The 16,126-nt window shown below is 43.5% G+C and overlaps 1 long non-coding RNA gene across 3 annotated transcripts in view; it reads right to left on the minus strand.

Annotated features, from left to right (window-relative positions):
- Positions 1 to 1,158: 1,158 nt before the first annotated feature.
- LOC129060346 (uncharacterized) overlaps positions 1,159 to 16,126 on the minus strand; it is a 29,052-nt gene continuing 14,084 nt past the window's right edge. Inside the window, exons 3-4 of one of the 3 annotated variants that reach the window (XR_010138944.1) lie at positions 4,123 to 4,239; positions 1,159 to 1,484 (exon numbers count right to left, since the gene is read on the minus strand). This is a non-coding gene — a long non-coding RNA (uncharacterized LOC129060346). Of the gene's footprint in view, positions 1,485 to 3,518; positions 4,240 to 16,126 lie in introns of those variants that run through there. The other 2 variants (XR_008526961.1, XR_008526962.1) reach the window with 2 other exon arrangements.

A 16,126-nucleotide genomic window follows, 5' to 3' on the forward strand; every position in this document is an offset into this window, starting at 1 on the left:
AAACTCCCTTGTTCAAAGGATTTTCCCACCTCAGCCTCCCAAGTAGCTGGGACTACAAGCACGTGCCACCACACCTGGCTGATTTTTGTATTTTCAGTAGAGATGGGGTTTCACTATGTTTCGCAGGCTGTTCTCAAACTCCTGGGCTCAAGCCATCTGCCCGCCTCGACCTCCCAAAGTGCCAGAATTACAGGCATGAGCCACTGTGCCTCACCCAGGACTCTAACTTTTAAATATTAACTTGTAAGTTAAAACGACTCTCAGACCACCTGTGTGGAGTCTCTGAGAAAAGAGTAAACTATTGTAATAGTCCAGGGAGAAGTGATCAAGTCCTTATCTAGGGCAGTGGCAATGGGAAGCAAACATGGAAACAGACAGCTCAAACCTGGTGGAAATAGGATCCACTGAATCTGATGACTAACTGGATGTAGAAAATAAAGAAGAAATGTTGAGAAAGACTCTGATGTTTCCAGTCTATATGCCTTAGAGGAAGCTGATGCCCCAGGCAGCTTCATAAAATGGAACAAGAATAGATGTTGAATCAGAGAGAACTAGCTCAAACTCAGCTCTACCACTTACTAGCTATGTGACCTTGCACATGTTACCTAACATCTCTGAGCCTCAGCTTCTTCATCCATTATATGAGGTTAATCTGAATGCATCCCTCTTGAGCCATTTATACAGATTAAATGGGATCACGCACGTAGTGTGGTTAGCACAGAGTGTGGCACGTAGTAAGAGCTCAAATGTTTGTTGTTGAAATTTATTGGCAACATCCCTTTATTCTACGTTCAGCAAGAGCCTCCAGTGTTTTCTTTTTTTTTTTTTTTGAGATGGAGTCTCGCTCTGTCACCCAGGCTGCAGTGCAGTGGTACAATCTTAGCTCACTGCAACCTCTGCCTCCTGGGTTCAAGTGATTCTCGTGCCTCAGCCTCCCGAGTAGCTGGGATTACAGACACAAGCCACTGTGCCGGCCTCTTTTTTTTTCTTTTTTAAGAAAAACTCTCACTCCATCACCCAGGCTGGAGTACAGTGGCATAATCTCGGCTCACTGCAACCTCTGCCTCCAGGTTCAAGTGATCCTCCCACCTCAGCCTCCAGAGTAGCTGGGACTATAGGCACACACTACCACACCCGGCTGTATTTTTTGGTATTTTTGGTAGAGACGGGGTTTCGCCATGTTGCCCAGGCTGGTCTCGAACTCCTAACCTTAAGTGAGCCACCTACCTCAGCCTCCCAAAATGCTGGTATTACAGGCATGAGCCATTGTGCCCAGCTTAGGTCATGTCATTTTGGGGTTGGATTTTCTGACATGTGTCACCAAAAGATTCCTAACTGATTTGATTACAACTGCTATTACCATGACTTTTCCACTTTGATTCCAAATGATGTCATAGGCTTTGTAGAGTTTAAAGCTGGCAGCTCCTGGGAAGGCTATCTCTAGTGGTGGTCCTTTGAAGACGAGGTCCTGTTCTTGGATACCTCTAAGATGAGAGGATGAACAGAACATGTATTTGTGAAAGGTCCAAGGTACTCTGTGAAGGTGAAGTGAACCTGTCAAAGCTCAGCACACCTTACGTCAGTTCAGCGTACTTTCAGCCCCACTTTGCTTGTTAGAGAATGACTGTATCAAGGAACCAGTGGTGTGAACTGGGTTAGTTCACTTATTAAAAACATGGTTTTATGTTTACATTAACTGCCTTCCTTACTAAACTGTCCACTCATGGACTTACTCATCTTTACAGACTTTGCAGACAGAGAGAGCCTTAGAGATCATCTAGGCCAAAGTTATCCAACATGTAGTAAAGGGGTCACTCTCTTCAGAGTTGAGAAGTGGAGCCAGGCACTCTAGCTCACACCTGTAATCCTAGCACTTTGGGAGGCCGAGGCAGAAGGATTGCTTGAGAAGAGGAGTTTGAGACCAGCCTGGGCAACATAGTGAGAACTCATCTCTGTTTTGTTTGTTTATTTGTTTGTTTTTGAGAGACAGTTTCACTCTGTTGCCCAAGCTGGAGTGCAGTGGCGTGATCTTGGCACGCGGCAACCTCTACCTCCCGGTTCCAAGTGATTCTCCTGCCTCAGCCTCCCAAGTAGCTGGGATTACAGGCACCCACCACCATGCCCAGCTAATTTTTGTACTTTTAGTAGAGATGGGGTTTCACTATGTTGGGCAGGCTGGTCTTGAACTCCTGACCTCAGGTAATCTGCCTACCTTGGCCTCCCAAAGTGCTGGGATTACAGGCATGAGCCACCGTGTCCGGCCCCATCACTATTTTTAAAAAAAGAAAATTAAAAAGAACTTGGAAGCAGGAGGAAGGAGTGATGGGGGGGTGGAAATTGCAATGCAGATTCCTGGGCCTTACATTGACCTACTGGATCAGAATCTCAGGGATGGGCCTAGGAATAGTAGTAGCCTCACTGGGTTGGGTAAGTCAGCTGATCTCTTTAAACCTGAGTTACTACATCTATAAAATGGGGGTAATCATTCTTGCTTCTTAAGTTTGTTGGGAAGATCAAAGGCAATGATGTAAGTAAAGTGTCCAACCAAGCCTGGTATGAAAATGGCTTCTGAATTAAAATATATAATTCAGGCTGTACCTTGACTTCAGGGAGAACCCTGCCCAGGGAGTGTACACTCCCACCTTCACTGCCATCTGAGGTATCAGTGGGGTACAGTAGCTTACATGTGATAATGACAGCAACACTTTTGTTGAATGTTTATGTGATAGGTACTTACCTCTAGCACTTAACTAACATTGACTTATTAAATTCTCATAATAATCCTATGAGGTAGATTTTTTTTTTAAAGGCCTGTTTTACAGATAAAAAACTGAGGTACAGAGCAGTTAAGTAACATGCCCAAAGTTATAGCTTCCAAGTGTCAGAGCTAGGACTCTAACCTAAGCAGTCTGGCTCCAGAAAACCTGAAGAATTTGTAACAGTAAGCTTTACCAAGGCCTGCTTGCCCTAAAATAAAAGGGTAGGGTCCCCAAGTGCCAAAGTGTCCTCCTTTCTTTTTGTTTTGAGACTGAGTCTTGCTCTGTCACCCAGGTTGCTGAGCAGTGGCACCATCTCAGCTCACTGCAATCTCTTCCTCCCGGGTTCGAGCAATTCTCCTGCCTCAGCCTCCCAGTAGCAGGGATTACAGGCGTGTGCCACTATGCCTTGCTAATTTTTGTATTTTTAGTAGAGATGGGTTTCACCATGTAGCCTAGGCTGCTCTCAGACTCCTGACCTCAAGTGATCTGCCTACCTCAGCCTCCCAAAGTGCTGGGATAACAGGCACGAGCCACCACGCCCGGCCATGTCCTCCTTTCTTGATGAACATGTGCTAGCCTGCCTCAGAGATACAGCTGAAGGATGAGACCTAGGATGAATTGCAGATCCCAACAAAATGAGTTCTCAAACTCTCACCAGGGGCATGTTGAGATCAAACAAAGGGAAGCACCAGGAAGAACTGGGCCTGGGGCAGGAGGATTCTTTCTGGGGAAAGCAGTCTAGATAGGGACCTGGAGGCTCCCCCAGAGCACGGTTAGTTTATTTCAGTTTGCCTGGGCTGACTTCAGCTTTACACAATTCATTTTCCTCTGCTTGGAATTCTCCCTTGGCTTGTCTATCCTTACAGTCCAATCCTTCAAGTCCGATCCTTAACATCCTCAGAGAGGCCCTCTCTGATTATTCCAAAGTCAACATCCTGTCCCATCCTCCACTCTTGAGTCTTCTCTGTAATAGCCAATCCTTTATTTCCTATCAGCACTTACCATACTTGTAATTATTTACTGTCTCTCTTTCTTTTCAGTCTTCCCTACTACTCCCAGATGGCAGGCAGGAACCGTGTCTATCTTCTTCACTATTGGAAACTCCAGGGCCTGATTGTAACCAGGGTGTGGCATGTAATTGGTTCAGTCAGTGTTTGTTGAGTGCATGGGCAAATAGTTGAAAAACACAAATGGATTATGCTGGCCTTTCCCTCTCCCGCCCTCTGTGACACCTACACCTCCGCACTTCACCCTATACCTTTCCCTTTGAAGGAAACTGCTGACCTAAGGCAAGAGACGTATCACTGTCTTCAGCAGGGAACTTCTCCCACCTCTCAGCCCCAGCTTTGCCAAAAGCACTCACATCTTTTGGGAGGAAGGCTGCCGCAAGCACAAGAGCGGAAGAGTAGATGAGTGCCTCAAAACACCCACTTACGGGTTTTTAAAATGCACTAGCTTTGGAGCTCTGAAGTCTTCATTCCTAGAAAGGAAAATAGAATGGAATAAGGTGATTCATACTATAGGGAGCAATGGCTTTTTTTCAGGCCAGCACCAGCATCAGTAACTACTGTACACAAAGTCTCTTTAACTCAATCCATTGAATAACACCCAAGGTTCAATTTTTTGTTTTTTGTTTTGTTTTGTTTTTTTGTGACAGAGTTTCACAACTCTGTGATCGCAGTGGTGCGATCTCAGCTCACTGCAACCTCCACCTCCCAGGTTCAAGCAGTTCTCCTGTCTCAGCCTCCCAAGTAGCTGGAATTACAGGCACATGCCACCATGCCAGGCTAATTTTTGTATTTTTAGTAGAGACGGGGTTTCACCATGTCGGCCAGGCTGGTCTTGAACTCCTGACCACAAATGATCCACCCACCTCGGCCTCCCAAAGTGCTGGGATTACAGGCTTGAGCCACTGTGCCTGGCTGGTTCAAACAAATTAATCCACAGCTGAGATTGCAGCTGGAAACAAGAAATGACAAAAAGAAGGCACCAGAGCCTCATCCCACCATCCCAGCTGTAAACAATCCATGCTTCTATTGACCTTGCCAAGAAAAATACTGAAACATGGTTGGGGGCAGGGAGCAACTTTGCTCTTGAATGTGTTCTCCTCCAAAACCCTCCACCCCCGTGGAACCCTGGGAGAGTAAAACTGAAAACTCGGGATGACTTCAAAGTGGCAAATGGTACAATTCAATGAGGAAACCAGGCTTACATGATCATTAAAACCGCAGAGTCTCCCAGAAGGCAATCCCTAGAAATAAAATGCCAAGCACAGTCCAAGCCATCAGAAAGCCTCTGGGGTAGGCATTTGCAGGTTGACAGAAATTATCCACTTAATGTTCACAGAGAAAAGTAGAATATAATCCCAACTCCTTGGACTTATGTTCTTTCGGAGACTTGGAATTAATTAGTCAACAGTTGCTCTGAAATTAATTCAACATTTTTTTAGCTCTGGGACCCCGGGCAAGTTACTTGACCTCAATGAGTTCTATATTATTCTACAGAATGAAAATAATTGTCCTGTCTTTTAGGGATGTGTAAAGATTAAGTAAATTATAATAAATGTAAGTGCTTCGTACTGTCTGACACATAGTCAATGCTATGAAACTGTTGAAAACCAATTTCTTTTGCAAATGTTAATATGGTTATAGCAAATATACTCATAATGAGGCTTGAACATACGTCCATCACATTGTATGCTAATACTAGTTTGCTTTTCATTTCCATGCTAGAATAACCTGAGGGCAAGGACTTAGTCTTTTTCCCTGTGTATCCCAGTGTCAGCAAATTATCTGGCCAATAATAAACATTCAATAAGTATTGGTGATCAATAATAAATGTGTATTACTCTGAGGTTGTAAAATGAATAATATACAGTCTTTGCCTTTAAAGAGCACATAGGCCAATAGGAAAGAAAGATATTAAACAAAACTCTATTAGGTGATTAGAGTTATAAAAGAGGTATAAAAAATTAATCTTAGAATTTGCCTAGGTAGAGGGATAATGAGGAGGGAAAGAGGTGATATTCAAGCCAGCTTTAAAGGATGAGAGCTAGGTGGGCTTGAAGAAGGTGATATCTGAACTGAGTTGAAGTATGAGGAAGAGTTAGCCAGACGAAGGTAGAAAGGACTCTGCTGGCAGATGAAGTTGCATGCCTGCCCTCAGGTTCTTGGGTGGGAAGGGTGTGTATATCTGCATGTGTGTGAGAGAGACATTTCCCCCATTAGACTGTAAATTCCTGTAGCACAGGAGTTGGCAAGCTTTTTCTGTAAAGGGCTGAAAAGTAAATATTTTCAGTTTTGTGAGCCCTCTGGTCTCTGTCACAACTACTCAGTCAGCCATACACAATATATAAACAAATGGCATGGCCAGGTGTGGTCAGTGGAAGGCCATATTTGGCCTATAGGTCTTGCTTTGCCAACAGGACAAGGGAGCTGCTCTTCTGGTTTCCCAACGATTTAGTGTACATGGGTGCTCATACTAAGGAGCTCTTGATATAATCACACTTGCTCTTTGCACTGGTTATCAATTGCTGTGTTATAAATTATATCAACACTTCACAGCTTAAATCAACAGTTTCTATCACAGTTTCGTACAGCAGAAGGAACTTGAGTGGGCAGTTCTAGTTGAGGATCTCTTTTGAGGTCGTAGTCAACGGGTCTTCTAAAGGCTCAATTGGAGCTGGAGAATCTAGTCTCAAGGTGGTTTACTTGCTTAGCTGACAAATTGGTGCTTGCTATTGGCAGGAGGCCTCAGTTCCTCCCGACACAGCCCTCTCCACAGAGCTGCTTGAGTAGACGTCTCTCTCAGTATGGTGGCTGGCTACCCCCAGAGTAAATGACCCAAGAGATCAAGGTGGAAGCTGTGTTCTAGCCTAGTCATACACTGTCACTTTTGCCATATTTTACTGGTCATACAGACAAACATGAATTCAACAGGGCCAGACACTATGCAAGACATGATACCAGGAGGCAAAGATTACTGAAGGCCATTTTGAGGCTGGCTATCTCACCCTTTCTTTATAACCATAGTGAGATGGGCCTCACTCTTGTCCCTATTTCTCTTCTATTTCATTCAAATGTGACTACACAACCCCAGAGAATCTGAATGTCCCAAAACTCTTACAGTAATCACAAAAGACAATAAGCTCACCTGGTTAATATGGAAACATCAAAAAATTAAATGAGGTCTTATTACCTTTGCTCTCCTGAAGAGCACAACAGAGACTAGGGTACAAACACAGTAAACTCATCTCTGGAATTCTCTCTCAAGGAAATAGCTTATTGGATAGAGCCATTAGTTGCTCTCCAGTTACTTTACCTTCCATAAATAAACTCCAGAAATTGCCTTAAAAAACAACACAACAGGCCAGGCGTGGTGGCTCACGCCTGTAATCCCAGCACTTTGGGAGGCTGAGGCAGGTGGATCACGAGATCAGGAGATGGAAACCATCCTGGCTAACATAGTGAAACCCAGTCTCTACTAAAAATACAAAAAATTAGCCGGGCATGGTGGCGGGCACCTGTAGTCCCAGCTACTCAAGAGGCTGAGGCAGGAGAATGGTGTGAACCCGGGAGGCAGAGCTTGCAGCAGTGAGCCGAAATCTTGCCACTGCACTCCAGCCTGGGCAACAGAGCAGGACTCTGTCTCAAAAAAAAAAAAAAAAAAGAATAAAACAAAAAACAAAATCAAAACTTTACCTAGAAACACAGTATACTGTTCCCTACCAACCCAATAGAAGCTATTAAAGCCAACATATCCTAAAGCAAGTCCATTCCTATCAAACTGTTACGAACACAGAGTTCTAACATTTTAGAACTGAATAAACTTTACCATTCTTTCCAGCCTCCAGCCTGATGCAGCACCCGTTTCCCAGCATTCCTGACCAATAGTCTTCCTGTACCTGCTCACAAGAATCACAGGTCTTTTGCGGCTGGGCAGGGGCTAGGGAGATGCTGGGCAACATTTTTACAGAGGGTATCTTTGCCTGGCACATCGAGGCTCTGTGTTTTGTGGATGGGAGAAATGAGGTTTTATAAGTTATTTTGGTTGTCCAGGTAACAGGAAACAGTTGAGAGAGAAATCAAGGTGACAGAGGGGGATACTTTGTCATATGACCCAACTCCAAAGTAAGACTGTCTTTGAAATTCTGTAACCAGGGAGATGAGGACCAGTAGTTGAGACAGACATCTTGTTGTTGAAAAATGGTAGGTCAGGTGCAGTGGCTCATGCCTGTAATCCCAGCATTTTGGGAGGTTGAGGCAGACAGATCACTTGAGCTCAGGAGTTTGAGACCAGCCTGGGAAACATGGCAAAACCCTGTCTGTAAAAAAAAATTTAAAAATTAGCTGAGCTTGGTGGCACATGCCTGTAGTCACAGCTACTTCGGTGGCTGAGGTGGAAGGATCACTTGTGCCCAGGAGATTGAGGCTGCAGTAGCCATAATTGTGTCACTGTACTCCAGCCTGGGCAACAGCGTGAGACCCTATCTCAAAAAAAAAAAAAAAAGAAAGAAAAGAAAGATAGATGGTGGGCTCTGGCCAAAAGCATTGTTATCGGTGGGGGGGATCATTCTCCACAGTTCTGCTTGGAACCCAGCAACACATGGGCATCCTGAGTCCCAGGAACCAAGGGCACATTGCGAGGAAATCCCCTTGGCACAGAGGTTGGGGTCCTCACAATGAGTATAGTTGGCAGAGGCAGCAGTGAGGCTGCTTGAACAGTGCTGACAGCAGACACGTCACTAGGAAGGAAGAAGCCACGGTGCAAGAAAGGAACCCGTACTATACACTACGTTACAGGCATTGAAAAGTGCTCCATGAGGAATCCTGGAAATGACTGTGGCATATCCAAATCAGAGCATAAAGCCCTATAATTTGACATGGAGGGGCCTACAATCATATCTTGGTGTATTAATATAAATATGACTTTACTACAATAGTTAAAAGCATGGATTTTGGAGCCAGACTACCTGGGTTTGAGTCACAGTGTGGCCCTGGGCCACTTACTGAACCTCTTTGAGCCTTTTTTTTTTTTTTTTTTTTAAGAGATGGAATCCTGCTATGTTGCCCAGGCTGACCTCAAACTCCTAGACTCAAGATCCTCCCACCTCAGCTTCCCAAGTAGGTGGGATTACAGGCACATGCCAGCAAACCCAACTGGGTCTTATATTTCCTCATCTGTAAACTGGAGATAATAATATATTTGTTTCAGAAGGTTGTTGTTAGTATTCCAGGAATTGGTAGTATATAAAAAGTACTTAGAACAATGCCTGGCACATAATAAGAACCACATAATTGTTGAAAAATATTTTGTACTCTCGAGTTACTAATGCCTGCCACAGGCTTCTTACATGGTCTTCCTGGGATAGAACTCACCTCCTCAACTATGGAGACTGTTGCATGTTAGAAAATTCTAGCTATTAAAATTTCTTCCTGGCCAAGCTCAGTGGCTCACGCCAGCACTTTGAGAAGCTGAGATGGGAGGATCCCTTGAGCCCAGGAGTTCAAGAACAGCCTTGGCAACATGGCAAAACCATCTCTACAAAAAATTAGCCAGGTGTGGTGGTGAGTGCCTGTAGTCCCAACCACTCAGGAGGCTGAGGTGAGAGGATGTCTTGAGCCCAGGAGGCGGAGGTTGCAGTAAGCTGAGATCGAGCCACCTCACTCTAGCCTGGGTGACAGAATGAGACCGTCTTAAAAAAAAAAAAAATTCTGATGTTAAGGCAGCTTTCTTCCTTGCAACTTCTCCATAGTGGTTCCAGTTTTTCACTGAGACATTCCAAAATAAACCTTTCCATGTTAACAGCTCATTGAGACAACTCTCAGGAGCTCCCTGCGTTTTTTTTTTTTTTTTTTCTCCAAGCTAAGCAGCCCCAGATCCTTCACCATTCCCCCAGAGAGCAGGCTCCAAACCCCTCTCTATCCTGGGTGCGTCTCTGAATGCACTTCAGATGATCAATGTTGGGGATGGATGTGGGCCCCAGGAGAGTGGCCTCAGGGCTGTCTCTAAAAGATCTCTGTCCCCCAGCCCCTCAAATGCACACATGCTCCTCGGAGGGAAAATGTCAGATTAACCCAACTGCTTCAAATTAATTTTGTTTGGAAGAGCAAGGGAAAGAAGATTTCCAAACAGGGCCAAGGACTTTGTCAAAGCTGATCCTCTAAGATAGAGATGGACAACCCGCTGGCCTGGACAGAGGCCAGCTGGGAGGTATAACCCCAGCCAGGGACCTGAGCTCAGCACTGGCTCCTCCTCTTGGGAGGTGAGAAGGAAAAGCTGGTTTTCTCAGTAGAGATAAGTACATGGTGTGTGGTCAAGGAAAAAAATAAAACTTCTCCTTATATCTGGCCCAGGCTATAACTCATAGCTCCAGTGGGGACATGGGCCTCCCTCACTCCACTCTCACTGTTGGAGTCCCGGTGGTAGTGGACTGCCCCTCCGCTCCAGGGTGTGAGGCTGCCAGATGGAAGTACGCGGATTTCCAGGTTTTACTTGCTTAGGACTTTCTGAATCATTTTCTTTTATGGGTCTGAGTGGTGGAGGAACAGGAGGTAAGAGGCAGTGTGGAAAACATCATTTTTTTATCTCAATCAGACTTTGTTTTCTGCAAGATGACAGTTGAAACTCTCTTCAGTTGCTTACTGTTTGGCCATATTTAATGAGTATTATACCCAAGGACTGCTTTGGAAATAGGTCTCCTCATTTGTTTCATTAAAAAACAATTTCCTCCATTATAAAATAAGACCTGCTCAACAAACGAAAAAAACATCAACCCTAGTTCACCACCCAAAAGCAACCTTCATTAACACTTTGGTGGGGTTCTTGTCGGAATTTATGTCAGAGCTTTTCATCTCTTTTCCAAATAAGTATAATCGTAGTTGTACAATACATAATTCCAAATCATGCATACACTTTATGAACATTTCTCCCATTAGTATATACTTTACACAAACATACTTGTAAGTTTTATTAAGATATAATTCCCATATCATATAATTCATGCATTTAAAGTATATAATGTAATGGTTTTTAGTATAAACACAGAATTGTGGGACCATCACCATGATCAATTTTAGAACATTTTGGTAACCCTACAAAGAAACCTCATACCCATTAGCAGCCACATTCCACTCCCATCCTGCCCTACCCCCAGTCCCAGGCAACCACTAATCTATCTTCCATCTCATAGATCTGCCTACTCTAGACATTTCATATCCATGGAATTACAGTCGTGCCACATAACGATGTCTTAGTCAACAACAAACCACATATATGACAATAATCCCATAAGATTCTAAAGGAACTGAAAAATTCCAGAGCTGAATGGAGCTGAAAAATTCATCTAGTGCCATTGTAGCAGTCATAATGTCATATTGCAACACATTACTCAGGTGTTTGTGGTGCTATTGGTGCAAACAAACCTATTGTGCTGCCAGTTCTATAAAAGTATAGCACATACAATTTGTACAGTAAGTAATACCTGGTAATAAGCGATTATATTACTGGTTTATGTATTTACTATACTTTTTTTTTTTTGAGACTGTCTTTTTTTTTTTCTCACTCTGTCACCCAGGCTGCAGTGCAATGGCTCAATCTCAGCTTACTGTAACCTCTGCCTCCTGGGCTCCAACCATCCCCCTGCCTTAGCCTCCCAAGTAGCTGGGACTATAGGCATGTGCCACTATGCAGGGCTAATTTCTTTTTTTTTTGAGATGGAGTCTCTCTCTGTTGCCCAGGCTGGAGTGCAGTGGCGCAATCTCGGCTCACTGCAAGCTCCACCTCCTGGGTTCACGCCATTCTTCCACCTCAGCCTCCCTAGTAGCTAGGACTACAGGCGCCCGCCACCACACACGGCTAATTTTTCGTATTTTTAGTAGAGATGGGGTTTCACCATGTTAGCCATAATGGTCTTGATCTCCTGACCTCATGATCCGCCTGCCTCAACCTCCCAAAATGCTGGGATTACAGGCGTGAACCACCGCGCCCGGCACAGGGCTAATTTTTTTTTGTATTTTTTGTAGAGATAAGGTTTCATGATGTTGGCCAGGCTGGTCTTGAACTCCTCTGGCTCAAGTGATTTGCCCTCTCAGCCTCCCAAAGTGCTGGGATTACAGGTGTGAGCCATGGCAACTGGCCTATGCTATACTTTTTATCATTATTTTAGAGTGTACTCTTTCTACTTATAAATGTATATTTTACACATATATGTAAAATCTGGATACAAGTTCCTTATTAGATAAACAATTTGCAAATATTTTCTCCCATTCTGTAGACTGTCTTTTCATTGTTTTGTGGTATCCTTTGAAGCACAGAAACTTTTAACTTTGATGAAACACAGTTTGTGTACTTTTTTTCTCTTGTTGCTTATGCTTTTGGTGTCATACCCAAAAGGCTTTGCCTAACCCAGGGTCACAAACATTTACTCCTATATTTCTTTTTTTTTTTTTTTTTTTTTTTTTTGAGATGGGGGCTCACTCTGTCACCTAAGCTGGAATGCAGTGGCGTGATCTCAGCTCACCGCAACCTCTGCCTCCCAGGCTTAAGCAATCCTCTCATCTCAGCCTCCCAAGTAGCTGGGACTACAGGCACACGCCACTATGCCCAGCTAACTTTTTGCATTATTTCATAAAGACGGGGTTTATGCCATGTTGCCCAGACTGGTCTCAAACTCCTGAGCTCCTGCCTTGGCCTCCCAGAGTGCTGGGATTACAGGCATGAGCCACTGCCCCCAGTGACTCCTATATTTCTTTTGAGAGGTTTATAGTTTTAGTTCTTACGTTTAGGTCTATGATCCATTTCAAGTTAATCTTTGTGTATGGTGTGAGAAAGGGGTTCAATGTCATTCTTTCACATGTGAATATGGATATGTTTTTTAATGACTGAAAAATATGCCATTGATTTGAAGATATTGTAATCTTTCTAAATTGGGGCTGCTATAATAAATTCCATGAAGACTTTACATCTATAATTAATTTTTTTCTGTTTTTTAAGAGACGGCATCTCCCTCTGTCACTCAGGCTGGAGTGGAGTGATGTGATCATAGCTCACTGTAACCTTGAACTCCTGGGCTCAGGCGATCCTCCTGGCTCAGCCTCCCAAGTAGCTATGACTACAAGCACACATCACCACATCTGTCTAATTTTTTATTTTTTTTTTGCAGAGATGGTGTCTCACTATGTTGCCCAGGCTGATCTCAAACTCCTGGCCTCAAGTGATCCTTCTCCCTTGACCTCCTAAAGTGCTGGGATTATAGGCATGAGACAACACACCTGGCCAATTTTTTCAAATAAATCAATAAAACCTAGAAAAACCAATAAATTAGTATATAACAATCTAGAAATGGAACTGTCAAGGAAAGGGAATAAGCACTTTAAAGGTGCTTAATATGTGCCAGCAAATTGCTTTCTCAAAGGGTTTTATTGATTTACAATGCCTGTGGCAATATAGGTAAAAGCTCTTTTTTTCCTTTTTGCCGTAATTGCAAGGGATTTAGTATCGTTTTTAAGTCCTTGCTAACTTGATTAGCAAACACTTCCCTCACTAGTTTGTTTTCCAGTTTCTTACTCTGTGAATTATCTGATTCTGTCCTCCCCCACATCTATGTTTTGCTTGCCCCTTTGTTTGAACTCCTTACCTGACCCATCTCATTTTTGGCTCCCTAGGCTTCATCACCCTGCAGCGTACTAATGGAAAGTTTCTCCACTGTGAAAACCTGCAAAGGCTTAAGTTGGGTTTTTTCCAAAACATGTTTCAGTTTATTTTTTTTTAAACAACTGTTGCCACTGTTCAACTTGCAGTATTTCATTTAGGCTCAGCTCAAATAACACCTCTTCAGACCATTCACACTAAAATAGGAGGCCCTTCTTTCCCCAGTTTATTCTGATTACACGGCTTGGCTTTCCAATCTTCTCACCACTTCTCCCTGTCTAAACTTCTCTTGCTTCTTTATTGGTTGACTTGTGTATTGTCTGTCTCTCCCCCTAGAATTGCAGTTCTATAAGAGTCAGAACACTATCTTTCATGCCCACTTCTATGTCCCCAGTGCCTGGCACATAGGAAGAAAGGCTAATAAATATTTTTCTGAATGAATGATGAAATGACTAAATGAAAAATATAATCACAGATGTGTGTTCCTGATTTTATGTAATATAAATGATCTTAGAAATATGAGTTTAAGTCAATTTTATAAAAATTAAACTGTAAGAGAAAAACTACATTGTATTATACCTATTTTATACCTATTACACCAAATTAAACCATATTAAGAGGCTGGGTGTGGTGGCTCACGCCTGTAATCCTAGCATTTTGGGAGGCTGAGGCGGGTGGATCATTTGAGGTCAGGAGTTCGAGATCAGCCTGGCCAACATGGTGAAATCCCGTCTCTACTAATAAAAACACAAAAATTAGCCAGGCTTGGTGGTACACACCTGTAATCCCAGCTACTTGGGAGGCTGAGGCAGGAGAATTGCTTGAACCCGGGAGGTGGAGGTTGCAGTGAGCCGAGATTGCGCCACTGCACTCCAGCCTGGGTGACAGAGCAAGACTCTGTCTCAAGAAAAAAATAAAAAATAAACAAAGTCAGTTAAACCTAGAGCATCTTAATGCTTTAGGGCTGCACTGCCCAATGTGGTACCCACTACCCACCTGTTGCTATTGAGCATTTGAAATGTGGCCAGCCCAAATTGCCAAGTTCTGTAAGTGTAAAATATATACCAGATTTTGAAGACTTCACAGCAAAAAGAATGTAAAATATCTCAATAATCTTTTTATATTGGAATGATATTTTGGATATACTGTGTTAACATATATTATTAAAATTAATTTTACCTTTTTTTACATTTTAAAATGTCTACTATAAAATTTTAAATTACATATGTGGCTATGTGGCTCACTTAATATTTCTTTTTCTTTTTTTTTTTTTCCTTTGAGGCAGAGTCTTGCTCTGTCATCCAGGTTGGAGTGCAGAGGCACCATCTTGCCTCACTGCAACCTCTGCCTCCTGGGTTCAAGCGATTCTCCTGCTTCAGCCTCCTGTGTAGCTGGGACTACAAGCGCAAACCACCATGCCCAGCTAATTTTTTTATTTTTAGTAGAGACGGGGTTTCACCATATGGGCCAACCTGATCTCGAACTCCTGACCTCAAGCGATCCACTTGAGGTCTTCCTCAAGCTTCCCAAAGTGCTAGGATTACCGGTGTGAGCCACAGTGCCCGGCCATTCACTTGATATTTCTAATGGGCAGCTCTGCTCTAGGACAACTGACCATTTAAAAGAGATTTTAGGCCAGGAGTGGTGGTTTACAACTGTATCTCAACACTTTGGGAGGCCAAGGTGGAAGGATGGCTTGAGGCCAGGAATTCATAGACCAGCCTGGGCAACAAAGCAAGACTGTGTCTCTACTGAAGATAAAATAATTAGCCAGATGTGATGGTGCACACCTGCAGTCCCAGCTCCAAGGGAGGCTGAGGCAGGAGGATTGCTTGAGCCCAGGAGTTCAAAGCTACAGTGAGCTATGATCACACCACTGTACTCTAGCCTGGGTAACAGAGTGAGACCCTATCTCTACCCAAATAAATAAATAAGTAAAAGAAGGCCAGGCACTGTGGCTCACGCCTGTAATCCAAACCTTTGGGAGGGTGAGGGGGGCGGATAACTTGAGTCCAGGAGTTCAAGACCAGCCTGGCCAACATGGTGAAACCCTGCCTCTACTAAAAACACAAAAATTAGCCGGGTATGGTGGCAGTCACCTATAATCTTAGCTACTTGGGAGGCTGAGGCAGGAAAATCACTTGAACCTGGGAGGCAGAGGTTGCAGTGAGCCAAGATTGCACCATTGCACTCCAGCCTGGATGACAGAGCGAGACTCCGTCTCTAAATAAATAAATAATAAAATAAATTTTTATTGTGACTTTTTTTGACTAGCAAATCTCTACCTATTAATTTATCTTTTAGGCAGAGGCAGAAAGGGAGGATGGAACTTACAGTGGTTTAGGAAATAAGGCAGCTGGGTTTGGTCCCTGCTGTGTCATTAACTATCAGTGTGACCATGAGCAAATCTTTTAATCTCTCTGGGGCAGAAAGGTCCTCATCTGCTCAATGAGGGGGTTGAACTGATGAGTTCTATAGGCCCTCTTAGCATCAGTTATTCTATCCTAGCCTTTCATCAGATTGTCTTAAAGCAAGGTAGAGCTACAGAGCACAGATGGAGTCCATCTTCCTTCAGAGAATCAGAGGCCTTATACCACACCCAGGTGCCTAACTACGAAGACACTATTTTGACAGAAACGATTTCTGGCAAAATTGAGAAGCAGACTGAACATGCCTTTATAACCCTTCCAGCATCCTTTCTGTCTCTGTCCCTTTGC

Source organism: Pongo abelii, chromosome 1, assembly GCF_028885655.2.
Source record: "Pongo abelii isolate AG06213 chromosome 1, NHGRI_mPonAbe1-v2.0_pri, whole genome shotgun sequence".
NCBI classification, from domain to species: Eukaryota; Metazoa; Chordata; class Mammalia; order Primates; family Hominidae; genus Pongo; species Pongo abelii.